Raw genomic sequence first — 9,528 nt, forward strand, 5'->3', positions numbered from 1 at the left:
CATTCATGAGCTTGGTAGAAAAGATAGAAAAGTCAAAAATATATATATATCTATTCATCGTTGGTTGAGTTGAAAATTGAGAGGAAAGTTTATTGTCGTTTTGAAATCTGTATAAACTAACTTACATACCTCTCTCATTTTCTCTTCTCTTCTCTTCAAATTTAGAATAATTTCTTTTATGTATTTGGATAAATTATTTTCATCTCTCTTTTCTTATCTATCAAGCATAATCAAATTTTATCATCTCTCTATTTTCTTCTCCTTCCTTCCATCTTTTCACTTTTCCACTCAACTGGAAAAACGCAAGTCGATTTGCTCATTGTCTTTACTTAATGTCCCACTTGATGTTTGGACACAAACTGAATAGGATAAGTTTACAATAGTTTATAAATGGAGAGTAAAGCAAGGAGAGAAATCAACACATGATGTTTGTTAACACAATTTGGATCAACAATCCTATGTCTACGGAGCCTTACTTAGAGAATGATTTTCACTCGACAATTTACCTAGTACAACAATTGGCTTAAGCCCAATCTACCCTCTAACAATGGATAATTATAGTCCCAAAGTCGAACCTAAATTGATATCAATAATATCTCTCCAAGAAAAAAAGAGTGTCACAAAATAACAAGTACAACCTCTAAAAAAATTGATTACAAAAGACACTAAAAAACCACATCAAAATGTGTGACAAAGCAACCTATTTATAGGTTGATACAAGAGCTTTTAAGCAGCATTTTCATAAGCTTAAAACTCTTAGTAAAAAGGTTGAATTAATCTTTTGAAATATCTTCAATAGTTATCCCATAACTTCCTTCATATCCAAGTAAAACAACCAGTTTGGTCTCCAAGTAAACAGACAAGGATAAGGTATGAAAGTTGATCCTTTTTTTACTCTCCAAGTTCGATAAGCAATGTTAAGGATAGAATATAATATGGCTTGAGGATCATTTGATAATATAGTAACACATCATGATGATCAAAGTAAAAAAAATGTCAATTTTATGTCCAAACTGCTTATTAAAGGTCTGTACTAATAGTTGTTCAAATAAAGAACAGAATACAGTGACAAAACATGCCGTTCAAGGAGTTGTTCAAACTTCAAATACAGGACAGCTAAAGTTCCAACATCAACCAAACACACCCTTATTTTGTTATTCTAATACTGCAGCATTTGAATTGTTTGTTATTTCTATAACTTTCCTTCTCATAAAGGAATACTATTGCCATTTTGTTTTTGCAAATGTTAGGTTTCCTCATATTTTATTTAATCAATCGTCAATGAATAAAATATAAGGCTTTTTCCCTTATCTCTTCCAAAACCTTATAATCAAAATGTCTACGAATTACTCAATCTGATACACGGATTTCATTATCTACTACATTTGACTATTGAGTCAAACTCAAAGCATTGAGTTTCAACTAGGAAGTTGATTATACACAATTTTTTAAGGTAGGTTTGAGGTCCTATACTATGAAAATCACAAAACTCGTAATCAAATTTGGGATTTGACTTCTTTTGGATGCACTACTGCTCGTTATATAGCATCTTTTAAGTAAAATAAAAATAAAAATTACAACCGAAATGGAGGTTAATTTGGATGATCTCCAGTTGACTTTTCAACCACGCTAACCCTTCATTTTCCATTTGATGCTTCAGGCTTCGGTGCATCTGGACCTCTAATAGATAATGCAATTTTCATTTTACCCTTCATTATCATTATTTCTTTAGTGTAATAATGATTTTAATTATTATTTAGTATAACATAATTTTAATGTTATTATTTATTGTAAATATAATATAAGTATTTTTATACATTTAATTTTCAATATAAATATGATTTTTTTATTATAATTTAACGTAAATATAAATATATTTTATTATATATTATTTAATTTAATATCTAAAAATATTTTTAATGGTCATTTTTTATTTTGATGACTTTATTATTACTGCGCTTGAATCTATTTTCTTTTTGTTAATTTTAATTTTACTGTTGTAATATCTGTAGTTACTGTTTTCAGTTTGATTAAAACTAATCTGATTCAAAGAAAACTAAGGCTTCCTTTGATTCACCGTTTGAAGCCAGTGAGGTGCAGTTGGACTACCAACCTCACTGGGAAGCTGTTTGGTTGAGTGTTTCAGTGCAACCAAAATCAATTCTCACCACACTCCTATCCCAAAAATCAACTGGAGCTTTCAGCAGTTGTAAGCTCACTGGTTGAACTTTCATTTATTATTTTACTATTTTATCCTTAAAGTTTTTTATCAATCTGTTTTTTTTTTCAGATTTGGCAGCCAAATTCTGCTGATAACGGGGAAAGAAATACCTCTTCTGCAAGCTGTGCCAAGTCATCCTCAATCAAAGATTGATACGCCTGTGATTGTAAGTGTTAAGCTCAAATTTATCCCTTTGGAGTCTTCTTGATACTTTCTGTGTGCCATTTCTTTTCATTTCTGGGTGTATTTGTGCAATTTTCTCTCCCACGCCCTGTCACTATCCCCAAACCTCCCTTGTCTCCCAATCTGCTTTCCCCCCTATGGCTTATGCCTTTAATAAAAATCCCTCATTTTTTCCATTCTTAAGATAGACTTCATTCATTGACCCAACTTTATCATCATTCTTTGACCATGGCATCGGTTAGTTCTTGTTTTCTTTTCCTTTCCTTTTTTAATTGATTTCTCCATTTGCAATATGATTTTTGTTCATAGTTTTTTTTCTGCTATTTCTTTTGTTTCAAACTTTGGGTTTTCTTCATTTCTTTGTTGATCCAACAATTGGTGTAACTTTTTGCTTATTTGAGGTTAATTGGATCCTTGGGAAGTACTTTAGTCTTTGATTTTTTCTTCTGAATGTGTGTGCTTATAGTAAGCAATAGATTATATATCTTAATTTTTTTTTTTGTTTAAGGGACTGAATTTTACCAATTTCTTGTTTAGTTTGGATAATGCAAATAAACTGAAGAAATTCACACCTTACTCTTTCCTGATTTTGATGTGGAAAATCCCTTTATTGCATTAATTTTATACATTAGCAGATGTAGTTCTTGTTATGTATTTCTAAAAAACAATGTTGGAAGTGTATCTACCTTTGGTTCATTTTGACTTTGTGGATTGTTGCATTCAATAAGCCATTTTTACTGAAACACGCTCCTAGGAACTTGAATATCTTTATACGTAACTTAACTGATGATAAATCTGATCTTTTTAAACATTGGTTTCATATGACAAAGAGTATTGCTCTGTAATATGATTGGTTTTTATAAATGTGCTTGCACTGTGTTTGCACTGTGTTTAATTTGAAATGATAATTTTTAAACATTGCCTTATTATCTAAAGCTTTAGTCTTTATAAATGTGCTTGCACTGTGTTTAATTTGAAATGATAATTTTTTCTACTTAGCTGCTTTCACCAAAAGCCATTTTTAGAGCTAACTTGAATTTGTTAATTTCTGCAACTTACACCAAATGTCATCGGCATAAAAACGTAGAGCTAGTATAACTTTTACTAGAAATATCTTTCGTGTGTTCTGATTTAGTGACATGTTCAAGATTCTTAGCTTTGTTGTGAAATTAACTTCAAGATACAGAATGACTGCATCGAGGCAGAACAACACGAGTTATTGGGTGGTATCATTCACATCCCCATATTACTGTTATTCCTTCTCATGTTGATAAGTTTTGAACATTAGTTTTGTTTTTGCGTTAACTTTCTCACTGAGGTGGCCAAAGTTATTTTCGCAATTATTATGCTCTTGTTCCAGGTACTTCTAGCATTTTATTAACCTTCAACTTTCGAATAGGAGGTGTTTTTTCACCCATATAGGTAAAATGGGGTTTAAGAACTCCACAAACAGGTTCATATGCCTGTCAAGTGTTCATTTAGCTATAAATAAGTCAACATTGAAGGATTGAGTCAGCATATATAGTTTGTTAGACATATCACATTCAGCATGCAGATAAACCCTCTTGTGAAATTTTGAACTCTTTTACTAAGTATTGCTGCCATTTATTCTTTGTTTTTTCTGCTTTAATTATCATAAAGTTTGTGAGGCTTAGACCATTTTCTCCTATTGAATCCCTATTCTTCACTAAATCAAGTTTGGTGTCTAGTTCATGACTCTTTTGCCCTTTTGGAGTTGTATTCTCAATTGAGTTTTGGTTTTACCTGTTGAATTTAAGGTTGATTTAGATTTGTTTTCTATACCAGTTAGATAAGTCAAAGTAAACAGGAGGGGTCTGAAAGAGGGACGGGATTACAAAATTCGTCAACTATTTCTGTAAGCTCACAAATTCTCCTTGTATAAGACAATAGAAATTATATTTAGTGGGGACACTCCTGACATGCAGGAACAAATAGATTATGTTCGTTTCTAACCATTATCAGATAATTTAGAGGTGTCAAGGACAGAGAGATCTGCTGCATTAGTTGTGGAAATTAGAGGGATTGCTAAGATAAAAATTGTTTGTGCTGATTGACGTACAGTGTTAGAAAAAGTTACTAAGCAGAGCCTGTATAAGATCAGTGTGCTTGCTATTAGCATTCAGTAGGAATAGGAACAGTTGCATTTCAAAGATTAGTGGAAGTACAAGTCCATCAATTATATCTTATGAAATGTTCAGATTCTTTTTATTATATCGTTTGTTAGATGTAACTGTTGTTCTTATTTAACTCTTTCTCTTTTTAAAGGCTCAACATAAGAAAGTTGGTGAGAAATCTCTTCTTTCAATTTCTTCATTAGTGCAGGTAAGAAATTTACTTCCACAACTCTATGATTCTGATTCCAATTGTATCATTAGTTTTTGTATCACTAATTTCACTATTGATTCTCAGTAATATTAATAATCTTGATGGTTTTATGTTGTATCTCATTAAGCTTCTGATAAAGAAGGAAACTACTCCAAGCTTGAGTTAAATATGTGTTACAACTCTATGATTCTGATTCCAATTGTATCATTAGTTTTTGTATCACTAATTTCACTATTGATTCTCAGTAATATTAATAATCTTGATGGTTTTATGTTGTATCTCATTAAGCTTCTGATAAAGAAGGAAACTACTCCAAGCTTGAGTTAAATATGTGTTGCAACAAGTGATTAGAACTTGTAGGCTACGCTGAAGACCAACGATTGGGTTTATTAGTGGTTTAATGTTAATCTTTTAGGTTTCTTCTGAAGAAATGGGATCACTTTGTATTGAGTGTTAAATTGTGTGACTGATTAAGAAACTGACTTAACCATACATGCTTTCTGGTAATACCAACATGGTTATTCATTGTGATCCTAGTTGATGCTTTTTAGATATTTTGGGTAAAAAATGTAGGGAAGTTAGAAGAATTCCAGTTGCCATGCTGAAAGTAGAGATGCAGCAGGTTGGTTAAATGTTTTTAATTTCACATAGATTTGGCTTCTTTATACGTTTTCTTGATCTTTTGCAGTAAATTTGGTGGGACACAGCACTATGCAGTGTTCAACTTTGATGAGACTAATGTTAGATGAGCCATCAATTTTGTTTTATCTTTCCATACTGAAGTTATGTTCCTAGCCTTCTTTTATTTTTGAGTGGCTGTATTTTTTATGCTTCACTTGTGCGTCTACTGGTGTGTGTGTCTGTGTTATAGCTGAACCATAAAAAAGTTGTTCCTTTAATTTTCTTAATAGTTTATATAATTTGAACTCTATTCATATTATGGGTTTTCTGGCAAAATGCTTCCAATTATGCATCCTTTTGGTTGACAAAAATGTGTTTGGGTTGCATTCTATAAACTAAATATCTGTACTACTATTATCATGGTATATCTCCACTGAGATTATTATTGAGCATGCTAGGTTGTTTGCATTCCTATTGTTTTCATACCTTTAGGTATATCACTACCTTGTAGGTATATCATTAATATCATGCTCGGAATAATTCAACGGCACTTAGCCTGCTAGATTTAACTTGAATTCATTTCAATGGCAACTAGCCTGCTAGGCTCTTAGCCTGAATATCACACATAGTAATTTCATTCACTTTATAGCATTGACTAATATCCAATTTCATAATGCATTCGGTCATTACATGATACAATATATTTAAGTTACCATTCACTTATATTAATTCATAGCATATTCGGCTATCACACTTAGCCATTACTAGATTCATATTTATATCATTTACCCTTGCTTCTCCGAAATACAATTGTCATTTATCATTCTCTATAAACTCTTAACATATAATTCATTGCCATCCACAATTCAATTAAACATGTTAGCCTTTTCGGTTCATAACATAAATAAATTTAAATATGATTGGTAATCTTAATGCTTGAGTTACTTTTCTGTTGTAGGTACATCATTTTGAGCTGCCCTGAGCTTCCTCTTACTTTTGCTTATCCCACTCCTGAGTTTCCAACTCCAAATTTTGAGTATCATACTGCCTTCGACGGTGTTGTGTTTGGAACTGTAAGTAATTGATCACTTACATGGCATTGATATAATTCTTAGCTACTCTGTTATCGCCAGAATTATTGTAAGAATGCATCTTTGGTGAATTACTGCCTCTAAAGTTAATTAGTAAATATTGAATGCATACAGTTGAAGACCATAGGCATGAAAAAACATGAATAACAGGATGTATGCTAACTTTTGGATAACAGGAACACTATTTATAGTTGGAGGTATGGCTTGTTCTTTGCTCTATTGAGTGAAATTTTCCTGTCGGTAATATGGCTTTTGTACTTCCTTCTTATTTTATTTTCATATCTACATGACACATGACACATGAATTGTATCTCATTTTGGAAGATTCTTCATGCTTACACTTGTTTGATGGAGTTATATGTATCTGCACAAGTTATTTGTTATTTAATGCCCTGTTTTATTTACTGATTTATGCTGTCCAAAGTAGGACATATTGATTTTATTTCTACTGCCTAGTGCCCTATTGTATTACTGATTTATGCTTACATACTGATTTATGCTTACACTTGTGTTATTTAATGCCCTATTGATTTCAAAATAATAATAATAGATGGTAAAGACACGAAAATTTGTGGAGGGAGATAGTACCTTAGCAACAAAAGTTGTTTGGGATGACGAGCTGACATTGATATTTTGTGAACTTTGCGTGAATGAAGTCAATGCTGGTAATAGACCGACAACTCATCTAAACTCAAAATGATGGGAAAATGTTGTTGCTCTTTTTCAAGCAAAAACACAAAAAAATTATGGAAAACCTCAATTGAAAAATAAGTGGGATACATTAAAAAAGGAATGGAGGTTATGGAGGGAGTTGCTTAAGGACTCTACAGGTATTGGATGATGTCCATCTAAAAGGACGATCGATGCTACCGAAGAATGGTGGGCTGAAAAAATACAGGTTAGTGTTAACGTTGTCATTATTTTAATGCATAAAGTTTATTGAAATTAATCATTTACAAATATAGAAATTTGAGTATAACGTTTAACATTTAACATTTTATGTAGGAAAATCCTAATTTTAAAGGATTTAAGAAGAAAGGAATTGAACCACGATTGAATGATTTAATGTGGCAAATGTTTGGTGGCATTGTAGCCACTGAAGAGAATGCATGGGCACCTTTGTCTGGTGTTCTTCTAAGTGGGGTTCCTATGGGAGATGATACACCTAATGAAGGATTTGGTGATTCAGATGAAAATAGCAATGAGAATGAAGATATCCCTCCTAATGAGGTACCATCAAACCCTTCTCATGAAACTCCTAATCGAAGAAAGGAAACACTTGGGGTTGTACACGGTAAAGGAAAAAAATCAAGTTCAAGTAGAAAATCATCAAGAAATTCATTAGCTACTCATATTGAGAAATTGTGTGAGAGTATGGCTAGTCCAAGGAAGTCAGTGAATGAAATTATTTTTCCTCACTCTGAATATTCTATTTCAAATGCAATGGATGCTTTGCGTGATTTGGAAGATGAAATTCCAAAAAAAGATGAACTGTACTATTTTGCCATCAAAATGTTCCAAATACCGGTGAAACGAGAAGTATTTTTGAACTTAGATCTAGATGTTAGAGTTTGGTGGCTTCGACGTGGGTATGCTGAACAAAATCCGATTGTATCATTTTCATCCTTAGTAGCAACATCCTCATTCCCCTTCCAACCATACCATCCACTACCTCCACCATAAGCTCCTTAGAATTATTATTGTAATATAACTATGCTAGTTTTTAATATGTAAAACTAATGTATGATCTACTTTTTCATTTGCAAAACTAATGTATGATCTACTTTTTTATATGTGAACCTAATGTATTATCTACTTTTTTATATGCAAAACTAATGTATGATCTACTTTTTTATACGTAAACCTAATGTATCATATTTTTTTATAATATCCCGAATTAGGGCCTAATCGGAATAGTGATTTCGTGACCACAAATTCGAGATAGAAATAATTATTTTATAATTATTTTCAGGTTTATGATATGAATGCATGACTGTGAGAATTTCGTGAAGAAATTCTATATGTAAAGTGCTTAATTTGAAATTAGGAACTAAATGGAATAAGTTGCAAAACTTGCATTCTAGAAGTTTTTAGTATGAAATTGATTTGGAATATTAATTACGAGGATTTAAATAGCAAATTTACCAATTTCTAAAATTTTGGACAAAAATGGGCTTGTACATGAAAGATTATAAAGAAAGGCATTAAGGGCATTTTTGTCAAATGGTCAATATAGCCATTAAAAATGGAAAATAACACAAAAAATATGCTCATCTTCTCCATAGAAGCTGCTGAAATTCTCCTAACACCATAGCTAGGGTTTTCAACATTTCAAGTCTTGATTGTAAGTGATTTCCATGCCCATTTTTAATGTTCTTTTCGATTTTAAAATCTAGAAAGCATGTTCTATCATTTTTTAGTAATATTTTGAGCTAGAATGCATGTATGAAAATTTACCCATGTGTGACATAATTGTATTTTGATGAATAATGAAGGAATATGATGTGTTAGTGTGTGTTTAACAACTTGTACCTACTAATTTTATGTGAAAACTCCTAAAAAGGGGACTTAATTGTAAAAAGGGTAAAATCGAAGGTAATAATCTAATATTAATGTAGAATATAGGCTGTTATGGATACTAGGAAATTTGGCTATGTCTATATGTCATGTATGTTTAATGTACTACCTAGTCCTTGAAAATTCATAAAAAAGGTGAACTTTGTTATAAAACAGAATCCTGCAGTAGTAATGACGTGAGTTTGAAAAATCACTAAAACTAGTAGAGACAGGATTAGATGATGAATAAATTATAAAATTGAAGCTTGATGAGTCTATTTTTATATGGAAGAAACGAAATAAGCAAATGAGAGGTATTTTATAAGATATTTAAGTTTTTGCGAAACAGGGCCAGAGCGATTTCTGGATCCCCTGTTTTGATGTTGAAAATTCATTAAAAATTGTACAAAAATAATTAAGAGGCATACTTTATATGTGCAGATTTCTTATTTAGTCTAATTTTAATAGAAACAAACGGCATAGTCATTTGAATTTTTTACAGAGAGAAAA

General features: G+C 31.5%; 1 long non-coding RNA gene across 12 annotated transcripts; it reads left to right on the forward strand.

Moving 5' to 3' along the window:
* The first annotated feature begins 2,056 nt into the window (after positions 1 to 2,056).
* On the forward strand, positions 2,057 to 8,285 carry LOC107887313 (uncharacterized). Of its 12 annotated transcripts, XR_005913884.1 has the most exons (7): positions 2,070 to 2,209; positions 2,291 to 2,387; positions 4,211 to 4,280; positions 4,691 to 5,372; positions 5,439 to 5,532; positions 6,330 to 7,360; positions 7,468 to 8,285. It is a non-coding gene; the product is annotated as an uncharacterized lncRNA (long non-coding RNA). The 12 variants fall into 12 exon arrangements; XR_001681115.2 differs by having other exon boundaries at positions 2,059 to 2,209; positions 4,691 to 6,444; positions 7,013 to 7,360; XR_005913876.1 differs by having other exon boundaries at positions 2,059 to 2,209; positions 4,691 to 4,747; positions 5,439 to 7,360.
* Positions 8,286 to 9,528: the final 1,243 nt, after the last annotated feature.

The sequence above is a fragment of the Gossypium hirsutum genome, chromosome A03 (assembly GCF_007990345.1).
Source record: "Gossypium hirsutum isolate 1008001.06 chromosome A03, Gossypium_hirsutum_v2.1, whole genome shotgun sequence".
In the NCBI taxonomy this organism is placed as follows: Eukaryota; Viridiplantae; Streptophyta; class Magnoliopsida; order Malvales; family Malvaceae; genus Gossypium; species Gossypium hirsutum.